Source organism: Mastacembelus armatus, chromosome 13, assembly GCF_900324485.2.
Source record: "Mastacembelus armatus chromosome 13, fMasArm1.2, whole genome shotgun sequence".
NCBI classification, from domain to species: Eukaryota; Metazoa; Chordata; class Actinopteri; order Synbranchiformes; family Mastacembelidae; genus Mastacembelus; species Mastacembelus armatus.
This window is the reverse complement of record NC_046645.1, coordinates 21,028,385-21,043,965: the sequence shown is the minus strand read 5'-3', so window position 1 is coordinate 21,043,965 and position 15,581 is coordinate 21,028,385. Positions and strand designations below refer to the sequence as shown.

The following is a 15,581-nucleotide window of genomic DNA, read 5'->3' as shown; positions in this document are numbered from 1 at the left end:
GATATGTGTTTCCAAACTCCGAAACTCAACTTATGATGCCCCCATTGAACTATTAGATAATTGGATAGTAAACTGGATGCTAGTAAACAAGATTTTTTTTTTTTTCTTCAATTTGTCATGCTTCTTTCTGGTCAAAGTCAACTGAACTGTCAGGAACCTATGAGCTCATTTCCATATTGTTTGCAGTTGTATAATGAGTCAAAATTAGCTTCTAATTAAATCTGAGAAATTCACACTTGAGTGCAGACAGTGTATGTGTGTGTGTGTGGTGTCTGTATGTGTCTGTCTTAGAGTGTGTGTGTGTGGTGGCTGCGTCCACTGAAATTCATTTAGTAGTCCTTCACAGATGAGGCAGAAAATAATGGGAGATAGACTCAAGCAAAAACACAACATCAAGGATCAAGTTTACTTTGTGAAACAATACATGTTGTTTATGTCAGAAGCAGATTTCAAATACAAGAATATTATTTGGCTTGTCTGATTTTTTTTTTTTTTTTTTCAGTATCAGTGTCTGATTTTCATGTGATTACTACATGTTTTCAGGAAAATTTTGTGAGCCATACAACTGCCCAGCAGGTCTGACAGTAGAATATGTCTTCCACATATTTGACAGGTTTGTTCTCAAAAAGGGTTTAACAAGTTTGACACAAAGAAATTGTGTAGCCTGGTTTTAGTTTTATTGATTCTGTTATCTATGTTTCTACGCCCCCCTAGCATTTCAAATATGGTTTTCCTCCACTTTGTCTTATCCTGCCAGCTACTGCATGGTGCCTGACCTGAAAAATCACTTTTCAGTAAATGCTACGTTATGTGCAGGACACAGTAAATAAATACAGCAATAATTGGAGTTTTCCAATCCTCTCAAGCTTATTTTGCAGACTTAAAATTTATTTATCAGTATTCAACTGGCTTTTGGCGTCCCTTCTTGATGTTTGGAGATTGCACAATTTACTCGTCTTGGTAATTTGCTGATTTACTGGACAATGTACAGTAAGTACATTCCTGTAAACTATTCAGCTACTTAAGATATACGGAAGCAGATGGTTTCATTTGTATGTGGTCGTTAAACCACACATCCTCCTCGCTGATCAGTTATTTGAATTTGCATTTAAATGTGTTTGACCTTGAGACTTTGAAAATGCTGCCTCCTCTTTGTTGCTTCACACCTTTAATTGGGTAATTATTTTGGGTTTTCAGTCTGCCTTATTATACTTTGTGTTTGTTTTTGCTTTCTCATGTGTTGCTGGTGGAAAGGTGATTAGGCAGGAGATTTGTAAGTGTCAGATTTTCTCAGTAAATATGTTTTTAAGGATTCGGTGACTTATCTTGAAATTTGACAAACTGGACCTTAAATTGTAACATGGTAAAGCCAGGTTAATTTTGGACTGCTTTGCTGTAAATAGTAGTCAGGTTAGAAGGCCAGCATCAGCTAAAACAACGAACCAATAAAACACATATGATTAACAGTCTCTTGGAAAGTCTGCACTGGGATCACAATAGAAGAGTTTGTGTGGTAGACCCACTGATCTCAGCATAAACACAGTACAGGTGGCATTTAACAGTGTGAGCCAAGACTGAGAATGTGCTTTGAAATGAAACAAATATTGGAGTGTATCTGTGTATGTCTGTGTTAACATAGGCTTTGAACCTTTGGAGGCTCGCAGAGATGCTTTGCTTACTCATCAACACGATCATTTTAAGATTCTCAGACCTGTAAGGTGTTACTAGCAGGTACTCTATTCATTTTTTGGTATGGCTTACCTATAGCTGATGACATTTTTCTTATGTATTAAAAGTAATAACCGCTGACAAATCCTTCAGGAGGAGCCTGCAATGAGAAAAGCTAATACCCCAAAAATGCCTCTTAGCCTTTATGCTCAGCATTATAGAATATTTTTCAGAGTAACAAAGATTAGACCATTTTAAGGCAGAACAAATGTAGCGCTCATGCTTTTTTTTTTTATCTAAAGGACAGGGCTGCTGTACTATCTACTTCTATGATGAAACCTACAATTCAATTTTTCAGGTTTATATTATGCGTTGTTAGACTGAGTTATATAAAGGCACTTTCTGATGAAGGCTAACTGCACCAGTAAATGAATGATAATTTATTTGAAAGGCATCCTGACCTGCCCAGTAGTAAAAAAAAAAAAAAAAAAAAAAAAAAATCATGTCAGTTGTTAGCTTCTTGATGCATCTCTGTTTCCTGCAACAAATTATATTTTAACTTGCCATCACACAAGGTTTTTCAGTCACCTTGGAAGTGCTCTGGTCTCTTCCCATCAGGAACATTAGCATGCGTTGATGATCCCTACAGCCTTATAAGCTTAATTCCAAAGAGCAGTTGCATCACAATAACAGTTTGTCATTTCACTCAGCCTTCCACCAGGGCATAAATCATGGCCACAGTGGGGACTGTTTATATCCCAGTAAGCCAATGACACTGATAGGAAAACATTTGTTTGATGAGGAGGAGCGTAAGCAATCAAGTTCGTTTTAGGTAGCATAAATATTTGAAGCAGATGGAAATCGTCCTCTTGAGGATCAATGATGAAAGCTGTTGCAATGGACAAGTGCAGTTCAGGAGGAACTGGTCTCTGTCAGATATAGACTTGTCTCTTTTCCTGCCCATTATTTCAGTCTCTCGCTTTAGATAAGATCTTAAAACGGATTGCAGGTTGGAGGAACGTTTCAAACTCCTTGGTTTTTTGGAAAAAATTATTAGCTACTTGGTAGAAGAAATACAAAATACAGTGTATTTGTTCATGTCAAATCCTTTAAATATTATGTAATGTTTTATATTCCAGTTCAGGTGTTGGTTGGGAGGCTCTAGAAAAAGACATCAAAATCCAGATAAGGCTGTACATGCTGCAGTTTTCTGAGTAATGCCAACAAAAACTAACAGCTTTTGGATTCAGGGTTTACAATAAGAAGGATAGAGGCTTATCCCTTCTGCTGTAAACTGGATGTAGTCCTTTTAAACCAGCCACAGTTAAACAGAAGTCATTTCATCTACACATGGGTTATACTGTATATGGGTCAGGCTTGACCATCAAGCAGATAACATGCATTTAAATATGTTATTTTAGAAATAAAAGAAAATCCTAAGTACAAAATGAACTCCTAAGAAGTGTTTACAGTGGCTAAAGGATAAATGTTAAAACCTTTCCACATTATTTCATGTGAGCCTGAAGAATAAGAAAAATTTTAAATGTCAAGCCATCTCTTATCTCTAACTTTTATTAGACTTTTATTAGAAGTCCATCAGTTGCAGGATTGCAATTTCAAGCTAAATGAAAAGGGCTCTTGAAGTTCATTTTTGTTTGGTGCTTTTGTGTTTATTATAGTTGTTGTAAATCACATCGTTGAGTTACATTTTTAAGGTTTTATCCAATACAGATCAAATTTTATCATTAAACTTAAAACTCCCTTTGATTGGTCGATGAATTCAGACTGAGCCTCTTCATTTTGTTTACTTGCAGTGCTACACAGTATTGCAGCAAAGCCATCTGCTTGTGTATCAGAAAATGGAAATACTAACCATATTACTTTACACCAGTATGGTAATATTCAAGAAGAAAATAATTACAGCTGTTTGAAATTAGTTTCCATAGACAAAAGACTGTTTTCAAAAGTCTTCTAATTACCGTATGTCATTTAATAGATTTTTTACATCCTGACAATATTTGAGGTGTATGACCTTCTAAACTTATAATACCAACTTCACAGCTGAGGTACAGGCAGTTACAGTAGCACAGAGGAAGATGGCATTTACTGGCTTTAATAAAGAGATCCTGAGATGAGTAGCAGAGTGATCATACCAAGTTAAACAGAAGAGGTGGGGTATCAGATATAATTAGATTCAAAGCTTGGCTTAAAAAAGATGTCTGAATTTTGATTTCAGTATTCAGGATTGTTTTTTATATCCTCAGTAATATTAATTATTGCAGTTCCATGTTTTATTATATCAGAAGTACAGAATTTTTTCTTCAAAAAATGTCCCAGACTTTGAATAGTCACTGGAAAGAATTACAATAAACATTGAATTGTAAATGGTAAAAAAGACAGATATTTTTGTAATGTTTCCATATTTAGACCAAGGAAATACATCTAACAGCTTAATGTCCTGAGTGGAAGTAAACATGCAATCCTGACAATTACAATGAAACCTTATTCTCCATGTCACTAATCTAAGAACTGCCTGATTTTGGTTTTGTGTTGTGTTGCAATAGAAGGTACGGGCTGTTTAATAAAGCTAATGGAGAAGAAGATGACCCAATTCTCAGGGGAGTGTAAAGTCCCAAGATCAACAACATGAAAAAATAATGAGTTGAGCCTCTAAAAAGGCAACCACAGCAGAGAAGATAATGATACAGGAGGCTGGGCCTGGTGTGCATATGGCTGCTCTTTATGGCCAACGTTGGCCTACAATGCTCTTCTGCATTGTACTTCCGTTCTTTATTACAGTCACATAATCAGTCACTAATAAATAAATAATCCATAAAGAGATCAGCTGGATGTGTTGTATGTATACCTTTAAGCAGAAGTCTCGTAAAAAAAAAAAAGAAAGAAAAAAAAGATAATTTTGCGAATGGTACATCCGATTGATTTTTGTGTTTGATGAGAAGTTGTGGGTTAGCTAATAATAGCCACAAGCCAGGAAGTCAGCACTGGTCTGATGGTTGTAATTTCCTCTGGGGACAGAAGATATATGTGTCTTATGTTTTCCCTGAATCCAGTTTTACTCTGATGTTGGAATTTGGGTCAGTTGAGAAAATTGTGCTTGATAGTGTTACTGTGCAGCCATAACATTCTGGATGAGAACACATTTCGGCACAATGTAAAATCCTGATACTCTGATCGGGGATTTGGCCTGTGACGCACATGTGCTCACACAACCTTCAGGAGGAGTGCCAGGACATTTTTCAAATTAACAATATTACTAGCAATGTCATATGATATGACAATAAGAATTTTAATTGTCTTTATCTTCTAATTCTTTGTTTCTTATTACAGGACCTTCTAAGTAAAGTTGGAAAGCTAATAACTAATGTAAATATTTTTATTTGTCTCTTGCGTTTAATTAATTTCTAATGTCAGGTTGATGTCTAGCCAAGTCAGTCCAATTGCAAAAATATGCTAAAAAAATCTGTAGCATCTGCTTGAACAAAACACTGGTAAATTGCTCTTTTTTAATTTTTTTCTAATGTACTAAAATGAGCTTTTTTGTCACATGGTTCAAAGAAAGAAATGCCAGCCTCTATTCTCTTGAACTATTCCTAGTTACTGTGGATATTTTTGCACAATGCACGCATGTAATCGTACGCTTACAGCTTTGATAGATGACTCTCAAGAGGTAAAGTCTTATAGATTTTGTAGGTCTGTGTCTGTGTTATTTTAGAATTCTCTTCCGGCTTTCCCTGTATTTTTTTTTTTTTTTTTTTCAGTAGACAGATGAAGGTAGGTATGGGCACAGTAAGGGCAATGGAGTGTGGCTTGCCTCAACCCTGTCACTTTGATAGAGTGAATACATTGTGAGAGATAATGGAAACTTTCTATTCAGCGAGGGCTGAATAAAGAGAGCCTTCCTACTCATTCATCAACATTGATTACTGTACAGCCCATGGCCTGGAAAGAGCATGGGAGCACTACTTCTCACAAAGACTGTGCTGAATTGCAGGTAGAGGAATCAGAAAACAACAAAAGTGCAATACTGGCGTTTTAAGAAACATCACCCCAATTTGTTTTAAGGTGAAGTTGTACATACAGTATATCTGAAACACTCAGCTGCAGCATTATAAGGGAAGTTGTTCTTTTACTGTGTACAGCATTGCAGAAACAATCTGAAATCCTTTTGCTACTGGCATTGATGGTCTAAAAGAGTGCAACAACTAATATTTTTAAATGTGCATATGCAGTATAAAGGCTAAAGTTAATATAACTCAGACTATACTCTTGGAAAAGCACATGTTTGCCTTCAGAGACACAATTAAACACAGATACTGTACATACACAACATGTTAATAAAGTCACAGTGAAGATATTACAAGCAATTAGCACTTCACTCAAAGCTGCTCTGCTTCCCCTCAATTTGGAATCTTGATAGTAGTAAGTTGTTAAGGCAGCTGGCCTCAAAAGACATTCCATCTTTTCACTGTCTTGTTATTCTATGGTATTCACAACTTAAATGGGAAAGTATGGCTGGTCAAGGTCACTGCCCACTATCATTATTTGGTTATGTTTTCAAACATGCTGCAAGCAAAGACAAACTGGAATTCATTGTTTTTCAGATTCAACACATACTGCATATATAACATTCTAAATGTCTTTAAATTTTAAAGTTAAAATAAATAAATAAAATTCACATGTTCTCAGAGCCTTATTGTAGGTCAAAAATGAAATGTTTTAAATGTATTTATTTATACTAAATATAAAGATAATATTTGCAAAGACAGAAAACCAGACCATCCTCACACTTTACAAATAATAATCAAGATTGGTGTTTTTGGATGATAAATCACCCAGGTTTATCAGAATTGTTGATTTTATTATTTTTGTTTGTCAAATAATTGTTTCAGCACGTTTTTCAGCTGCAGGTGATATAGTTTGCAAACCTGACAGCACATTTTTATGACACTCTTGTGTCTCTGTTCCTGCACCCCAGTTTTTTCAGTTGCGTTGGACTCCTTTCAAGCAAATCAGATAAGACAAAGTGTAGTGGGCTTCTGTAGGGGTGTGTGTGTGTGTGTGTGTGTGTGTGTGTGTGTGTGTGTGAGGGTGTGTGTGTGTGTGTGTGTGTGTGGAGGGTTTGCAGTCTGAGCTGCTAAATTTGAATTGCTTCAAGTTTCAAGTCACAATCAGAAACAGACGACATTTTTCTTCTGCTACTTGATGAAGCCAGGGACGGAGCGATAATTGCTATTATATTATGAGCTGCTCAGTTTGCTTCGACACACTCCAGTGGTGCTTGCTTGTCAATATTTTCCCTCCTCCACTTCCCTGGAGCAGATACTGTATATTGCTCACCTTACGGTTGAGCACCTTGTGTTCTGCACCTCATTTAGAATCTGTTCTGTCAGCATTACTTAGGTGTCATGTTATGTCACACTGTGAGTTAGCCATCACCTAAAAACTGTTAATACTAAATAGATGTTGTTTCGTTATTCATTTGTTTAGGCCTAAGAGAGTGGGAGACTGAGAGAAGCCTACATGTGTGGCTGCCTTCTAAAACCCCTCTGGGTGGTGTTCTTCAGTCAATACTCTGTAATATCCATGGATGTGAAAAATGTAGCACAATTTACCACTATGGTAGTTTATGTTGGAAAAACATGTCAGAGAGAAAGATAATAAGATAATTTTATTTCACACATTTACACTACTAAACTTCTTGGCACATTACAAGGGCCCTAAATTAAAACTGTTTGTAGGAAGATACAGTCCTAGGAATAGCTGTTTTCTTTGTAATCTAGTAGCACTTAGCTTGATAATAAAGCTGGTTTGTTAGCTTAATATCCATTCACAACAGTTGTCTGGAGCATAGTGAAGGCTCTGCTCTGCCACGGCTCCATGGCCAGAGGCCTGGGATGCATACTGAACAATTCAGTACTGTGAAAATACAAATTCTGACAGTGTTGTAAATTAGAGCGGGACAAAAGTACCATCACACCTGACACACACCTTTTCAGCATTTTATGATCAAGGATAGATCTGAAAACAGAAATCATAAGTGTTATATAAACATATAACGTACACTAGGCAACATGCATGTAGTTCCATTTGATAAAACCTTAAATTGCTTCATTACTACAGGTAAAGTCTTTGTTTTTGCTGACATTATTATGCTCATTATGCTTCTTTTGGACAAATTGTGTAATTAGGTTATCACTATAAAGACCTATGCCCCAGCAGATCCCTGTGACCCTGGTTACGGAATAAGCGGGTATAGAAAATGAATGGATGGATGTGTAATTAGGTTATCACTATAAAGACCTATGCCCCAGCAGATCCCTGTGACCCTAGTTAAGGAGTAAGCGGGTATAGAAAATGGATGGATGGATGGATATAAAGACCTATTTGCACTGCATTTCCAATGCAATGCTTGCCTCAACAGATATAATTATACAAAATAAAGGGGAAAGCTTTCTTAAATATCGTCTTGGTAGTAATGTCGTTGAAATAGTTTAGAATCAGAAAACTAAGACATTCTGCTGAATAAGCTGCTATTTGTTCATATTAGAGCAAGGCAGATATGCTCACTCTGTACAGGTGGAGTCTCAGCTTAAAGCTAGTCCAAGATAAAAACCTTTTCAGTTAACTCAGTTTTCACAGCAAATCTTCAGAGATGCTTTTATTTGTTTAATTGATAGCTATAGCAGTTATACAGCCATATCTATCAATTAAAATAACAAATGCAGCTACATAGAGCTGAATTATTTTAAGTCTGTGAATGAATGTTTAAAAAAACATAAATTCATTAAATTATTAAATGACTTCAGATGTTTTGTTTTGGAAAGTCAAGAAATCCTTGAATGATATTTCACAGGGAAATGTCTGCGCTCAACTTAAGCTAAGCATAGGTGCCATCCTGCAGCCAGTGCCCTCAGCAGGTAAACAAAGATGTGAATATGAAAATCAAGAGTGATCTCTGTTACAGCAGCTGGTACTTGCATACAGTACATGCATCGCCCTGATTGGTTTGACTGTTTAGCATAATGCAAGTATTGCAAGGTGGCAATTCTCCTGGGGTGAAATTGTTTTAGAGGAGATGGAGACCAGATGTGTCTCACTGTGGATCTTGCATATGCAGAGATTCTAATGTGGCTTTTTGCAAAGTGGGTGTTAGGCTGCTTGCATAATTATTCTACACAAACACTGAAATGAAAACAGAAAAGTCACAACTTAACAAGTGGTCTGGCACAAAACCATTTGTTAAAGTTTTTATTTTCAAAAACATACTGTACCTGTAGTGAGAACACCAGACTTACTGTCAGCTTGTAAAGAGTTCACCTAAATTTTCCCTTCAAACCAGAAGACCTTAGAGTTTTCCTTTTGTGATTACTTTGTAAAGACACAGGTCCAGAATGAAATACCATGTTCCTCCTCATCTATACAGCTCATGCTGTGACAAACGTATGAAGTCTTATCTGGATCATCAGGATATGACTTTCAGACTTGGGCACAACGACATAAAGATTTACATTTGACCTTGAAGGTAGGGGAATTTGACTCACTGCGACATGGTGTCAAATGCATTATATTGTCTTTGGGATTAATACACATTCTGTATTTTACAGGGCAAAATTACAATTTCTAACCCATATTCAAAATACTCACAAGCTTATATTTATTCTCGCAAAAATATGGTAATCCTCTTATTGTATATTGTCTCTAACATGATTTATCATAGGTTTATATGGCCGAGTAGCTGCATGTTGTGCAGTAGCCTGTGAATGGGTGTGCTGCAGTGAGATTTTAGCAGGCTACTGTGAGTTTATTAAACATGTTGGTGGGAAGACAAATATGTCCTTCACACAGAGGATTAGATATTATCAACTTGTGTTTCCCATAGCTTGCCCAGCCCATTTTGTTTAAGCCTCAGGATTGCATAGTTAAGCAAACACTGAAGCTGGAATCAGGCGTGGCCACTGGCAGGTTGATGAATACGAACAAGGACTGTGGTAGGTAGGGAGGGCAGGAATTTACCTGTTTATGTAGCTTGTTGCGATAAGTCAAGCCCAAGTCTCGAGTTTATGTAAGTGTGTGTGTAGTTGTGTGTTTGTGTAAGTATATGGGAGGAGGAAACACTCTCAGATCACAGCTGTTTTTATTGATTATCTTTTATCTTCAGAGGATCACCACTTAATTGTTCAGTCAAACTGCCATCTTCATTTTTGACAGTATAATATTGCAGATGCTGCTCTCATGGTTTTCTGTTGTAACTGGCTTCCCACTCAAGCAAAAAAAAAAAAAAGCAAAACTTCATTAGTAACATCATTAACAACATAGTGAAGCAAATTATTGCTTTCTATATGAAGCAAACTGTGTACAAATGTTTGCAGTCCCATCTAGACAGACTACATTGAGAATGTTATTTTCTGATCCAGTTGGCTGTATTTACCATAAAAAAGACTCAGCTTTGCTATTGTCTCTCAACATTTATTTCAAGCTATTAACAAATATTAGTTGGCAAAAGCACAGCAGAGCCAAGCTCACATTGGACTTCCTGGTATGTGGTTGGCCAGGAAACAAGGAGCTATAATTGATGGAACAGGTCAGTCTATCCTGGTAGCAAGCTGGGCTTGCCTCCATAGATAGCAACATATGGCAAACACACTGCACAGTTGCTAATGACATTTATTATGAGTGAAAGAGGTTTACTGTGCCTGGTTCAGCATTCATATTCTATCAGGGTTCACAGATGACCTTCTTTATATGCTTTCCACGATAATGCTCTCTGACCCCACAATCAAATAATCAAACTCAGATAGCAGGTATCTGACCCATTCTTCACTTAGTGACAATAAAGTGAGCTAGGATAACTCTGGTTTGAGAATGTATATATATTTTTTATGATTAAATGGAAAGGGTAGAAAAAACCCAAAGGATTACCAAAGCTAGTACTGCCAGTTTTCACATTAATTCCACCTCCTATGCCAACTACATAATATAATAGCAAAAACAATAGGACTGATAATAAAATAATCATTCAGTATTTACAAAATGCCGTTAAAGGCGCAATTAGCAAGAGGATGGAAATATTACTTTTCTGGATTATTCTTTATCCTGTTGGTGATGATTCAAGGGTGTATTGGTGCCAGTGTGAAGGCATGATTAATGAGGGAATCAGATTGCCTGAATGATGCTGTGGGTAACACAGATGAGGACAAGCCTAAACTCTACTGTAACTATACTATAGGGTACTGAAGCATTTCTGCAGGCATAACAGAAGGTACACCACCGTGCTACCTTTCTTTCTAATTACGTTTGTTTGTTGCTTTGGGATTAAGGGCTTGCTTGTCATGACCACCCACTGGAAACAAAACTTGTCATACTTTCTTCACTGCCACATTCACTTAATGAGAATAAAAAATAGACTGAAGGTAGACTTACTAAGATAAATCTGCCTGAACTCTCCCATTATGTGCCAAGTGGGACGCAGAGATTAAATCTGCTGTTGACTTGTGGGTTTATCTGCAGTCACATTGCCCTTGGCAAGGCCTCCCGTTGCTTGACTTAAGCACCGCTTGTGGCCTTGTTTGTCTTTCTTGAAAAGATATTAGCCTTTATAATTGAGAGGGGAGAGTTGGCATCCAGGCCTTGATGTCCCATTTCAAGGCTATTTCTTATTACTCCACAGACCAAATTAAGTTAATTTTCTGAATGTGAGATTACAGCCATGAGAATCATGAGCACTCAGCTCTCAATCTTTGTGTAAATACATAATCAAGTTGTCATAAAATGAAAAGCTTGCTGAAAAAGCAGTCTATTACAAACTAATTTATTATAAAATGACAATTAGTCATTAGGATTAGTGGTTAACACTGTTGCCTCATAGCAAGAAGGTTCCTAGTTTGAGAGCAAACAGGAGCCTTTCTGTGTGGAGTCTGCATGTTCTCCCTGTGCTTGTGTGGGTTTTCTCCAGGTACTCTGGTTTCCTCCCACAGTCCAAAAACATGTATGTCAGGTTGATTGGTGACTCTAAATTGCCCATAGGAGTGAGTGTGAGTGTGTGAGGTTGTTTGTCTCTATGTGGCCCTGTGATGGACTGGTGACCTGTCCAGGGTGGACCCCTGCCTTTCACCCAAAGAGAGCTGGGATAGGCTCCAGCAGATCCCTGTGACCCTGAATAGAAATAAGCAGGTGTAGATGATAGATGGATGGACAACTGGCCTGTAATTTAAATGGCTGTTGGTTTCCAGTTGCTGAACATTCTGTTTGTCTATCAACTTTAAATAACCTCATTTAGATTTCTGTAGTTTTTGTATCAGCAGTTGTTAGGTCATGTGGGCACTGGCAGAGCTATTACATCTCAGAAAGCCTTTTCGAGTGTTTTACTTGATCACATTTTTCATATATCTTGTTTTCAACATCAATAGTAATGTTCTTGCAGAAATGGCTGTGGTTGATTAGAGTGTAACACTTATATTAGTGGAGGCAGACAGCAGATGATATCTGTCTTACCTGATTGTGAGAGGCTTATATAAATGACCCCATTACAAAAACGGAGACTGAGCAAACTTTAGATTTGTGTTGAAGCTGGAAGCTCTGTCTCTATTAACTGTGTAGTTTGACCTGATAATCACCAAAAATCATATTTGAAGAGCTCTCACAAAACTCTGCATAACATCTCATGAAATTTAGGAAAGACAGCTTCTTGAAGGCGGCTGCATTATTTTATCCGCATTCAGATCATGACATACTGTATAATTGTAATGGACATTACAGCCAGCAAAACACTACCTTTAATTGAAGCAGTTTACATTTCAGTAGATTATTTCAGCCTTAACTGTTTACATAGTTAGTTCAAATTTGAGCAATGGCGCAGTGGAGTTGTTACATGATGAATCTAGAGAAAGATGCACTTATGTAATTTGTGTTTATTTGCAGCTTAACATGATGCAATTGTTTGTACATTAAAAGGTTTCTTATTGGTTCATTATAATGTTGGTGATCAGGGATATTTCATGTTTGCTTGGTTTTGTTTTTTTAATTCACAGTATTCCCACTGTGTTAAATTAATTGCTTTATGCTCACTTGCAAAGACTTCTTATTTCATTGAAGAGTGAACACATTGCACTTAAATCTATCTATAAAAGGTGGACACAGCCTAAGAAAAGACATTGTTAATTTAGATGTGTAGTAGTTAGTATTTTCCATTTTCTGAAAAAATTCAGAGTAATTATACTATATTTTATTTGTCATGCAGTTTTGATGTAATGAAAATGGTCAAATTGATATAATAAACTTATAATGTATTTACGTCTGCTAATTGAAGTTTGAAGAACATTTATATTCTGTAGCTACATTTTGATTTAAAAATGAGAGAAAGTGTGCTATAAAACTATAAGACATAAATGTCTTCCAATGAGAATGGATTAATGCATATTTTGTTGTTTGTCACTTGTACACACTTGTAACATTACACTACTGTTAACCTTGTTAAGAACAACTCTGTAGTTCTTGCATCTGTCAGATTATAATTCTATTTATGTAGCTGTACAATTTGTTGGGCAGACTGCTGATAAAACAGTTTAGGGATAAAATCACTGTACAGAATACCACCTAATACTTTGTAATGAGTTATCCAACTTTGGCAACATGACATTACAGAGGCAGTGAGTTCAGCCTGTAAGGCTGGTATATTTGTCTCTATCTATTTGTATCTATATTTTGCTAGTGTCTACAAAATGTGCCAGAGAAAGCATCTGTTTGTGCCAGTGGTTAGCAGTTTAGTTACAAGGGCACTAAAGCTGGCTGGAGTATCACTGCCATCCTTTTTAGACCAGACAGATGGATGTGCGTCATACGCCAAGATTACGCCAACCATTGGTCGATGAAATGGCAGATGGGTAGGAACTTATGAAGCATCTCATTAGTTGTGTCTTATAACTCTCATCTTCCTAATTACTTTTACTTTACTTTGGGTTCATTAGGAAAGGACCATTTACACTTTTTTGGTGAAGATGTGGTCAAAAAAAATGACTGACTAGTGTTTTATATTTCTGTTTATCATTTGAGAAGACAAAAAAAAATCCATTGTGGTCACTGTATGTTGCTTATGGTCTGATGGCCACACACATTATGTTTAAAAGATGATACTCAAATAAATGAAATAAATAAAAAGAATAACACATCTCACATGTGCAACTTATCAGCATTTAACTGATGTATGTTTAAAAATCCTTTTGGATTCCTTATTCAATTATGACTGAATTGCCATGGCCTATGGGGAAATGATAGTCCACTGATGTTGAATAATTAGATTAGGACAATAATAGGATTCAATATATTTCTTTGTCCTCTGTGGCAGATATTTTAATAGGAGTTGAGACCCTACCAGGCCATTAGCCAGATGGGTCAGAGCAACTTAATCTCCAAACAATGTCTTCAATGGCGCAAATGACCTCATTTGCTTTATAATACAGCATTGTACCACACATCACAAATGAAAAAAAATACATTGTAGTTCTCTGTTAAGTGTAATTATACTTGCATGCTTTTAGTGATTGTAGTTAAACAGACAAGTTAGGAGAGGAGCAATGACACACCCTGTCAAACCAAATACTCAAAAATAGAATAAAATTATTCTTATTTAGGACGAATATTCTGAGTCCTAATTATTTTGTTGACCCTTTTGACAAATTCAGAGAAAGTCAAGGATAAAAGGCTCCAAAATAAGCCTTTTCCCTCAAATGTTCTGATATATTTGAAAATAGAAAGACAGATTAAGAGGCGATAACCTGCTCAGTTAACCTCCATTCTCTTTTTTAAGTGATTTCAAAAAGGAGTCTTCTCCAGCCCCCATGGGTGCCATCAAGAAGTTCTGCTCATCTGGTGAGGTAACATGGATCATTTGTTTTGAGATACAACTGATTAGCTTTTATTTACTGAAATTCAGTCTGTTTCAACAAGCTGCTCCATTGATTCAAGAAGTACAGTGTACACACCGTGGGAGACAGAATACAGTGGCTGATGAAACATGCTGCCACAACACACTGGGCTCAGCTGGTGATGAATATGGGCCGAAGGCAGAGCAGAGGTCTACTTGTGATTGGTGAACATAACAATCAACTTAGAAACAGAAAGAAATTTGATTGCCTTGTATTTGTGAAGTCAGTTTTTGATGAGCAAAAAACAAGGAATGGCAAAGGTTTTTGTCTACATCTGTAAATCAGCAGCATCCTAGTTAGTTTATATTACCTCCAGTGTGAGGTGGAAGTGACTGGAGGTTGAAAAGTTTTCTACTTTTATAGCATTGCATTACAATCTACATGTTATAGGAATGTCAGAGTATCATTAGAGAAACTTGAGAAGCATCAGAGACAAATGACCCAAAAATATTACCTTTGTCCTTTTGTAGTTTTTTGTTTGCACTGTTGCAGACTAGAAACATGGAGAGAGACAGGGGTGAACATGACACAAGTTCCTGGCTGGATACAAACAGGACAAGCTGCAGTTGCCTGTTATGCGTCTTGGACCAGTAGATAACCAGGACACGCTGTTCTTTTTCTTTCTTTTATTGAAATGTACAGGAGGAGGGAGGACTTGGCTTGCTGTGTTTCAGTGACCCCTTTATCTTTGCTAGAGAGATCATACTTGAATATCTATTTTAAATTTTTTATTTTTTTAATTTTACATTCTTTATTTCTATTTAAACAATAACATTTCTTCTCAAACAGAGACAAAAGTAAAAAGGTGGAACTTTTCCACGTTTAGCAAGTGATTTCCTGTTGGCTGTCATCTGAATGAGGTCAGCTGTAATTCAGCTGCAGTTGTCCAACTATAACACTAGAGGTGCTGCAGTATGCATCTCTTCAGTAAATCTTAAGAATGCACATAACTGTAAAAAAGTAAACAGTGAG

At 36.6% G+C, this 15,581-nt stretch overlaps 1 protein-coding gene across 6 annotated transcripts in view; it reads left to right on the top strand.

The window, feature by feature from the left end:
• cadm2b (cell adhesion molecule 2b) overlaps positions 1 to 15,581 on the top strand; it is a 124,983-nt gene that overhangs the window by 36,271 nt on the left and 73,131 nt on the right. The window contains exon 1 of one of the 6 annotated variants that reach the window (XM_026299096.1): positions 14,498 to 14,558. The exons of the other annotated variants lie outside the window; for them this stretch is intronic. The gene's annotated coding sequence lies outside the window, so the exon portion shown is untranslated. Of the gene's footprint in view, positions 1 to 14,497; positions 14,559 to 15,581 lie in introns of those variants that run through there. 6 annotated transcript variants of the gene reach the window in all.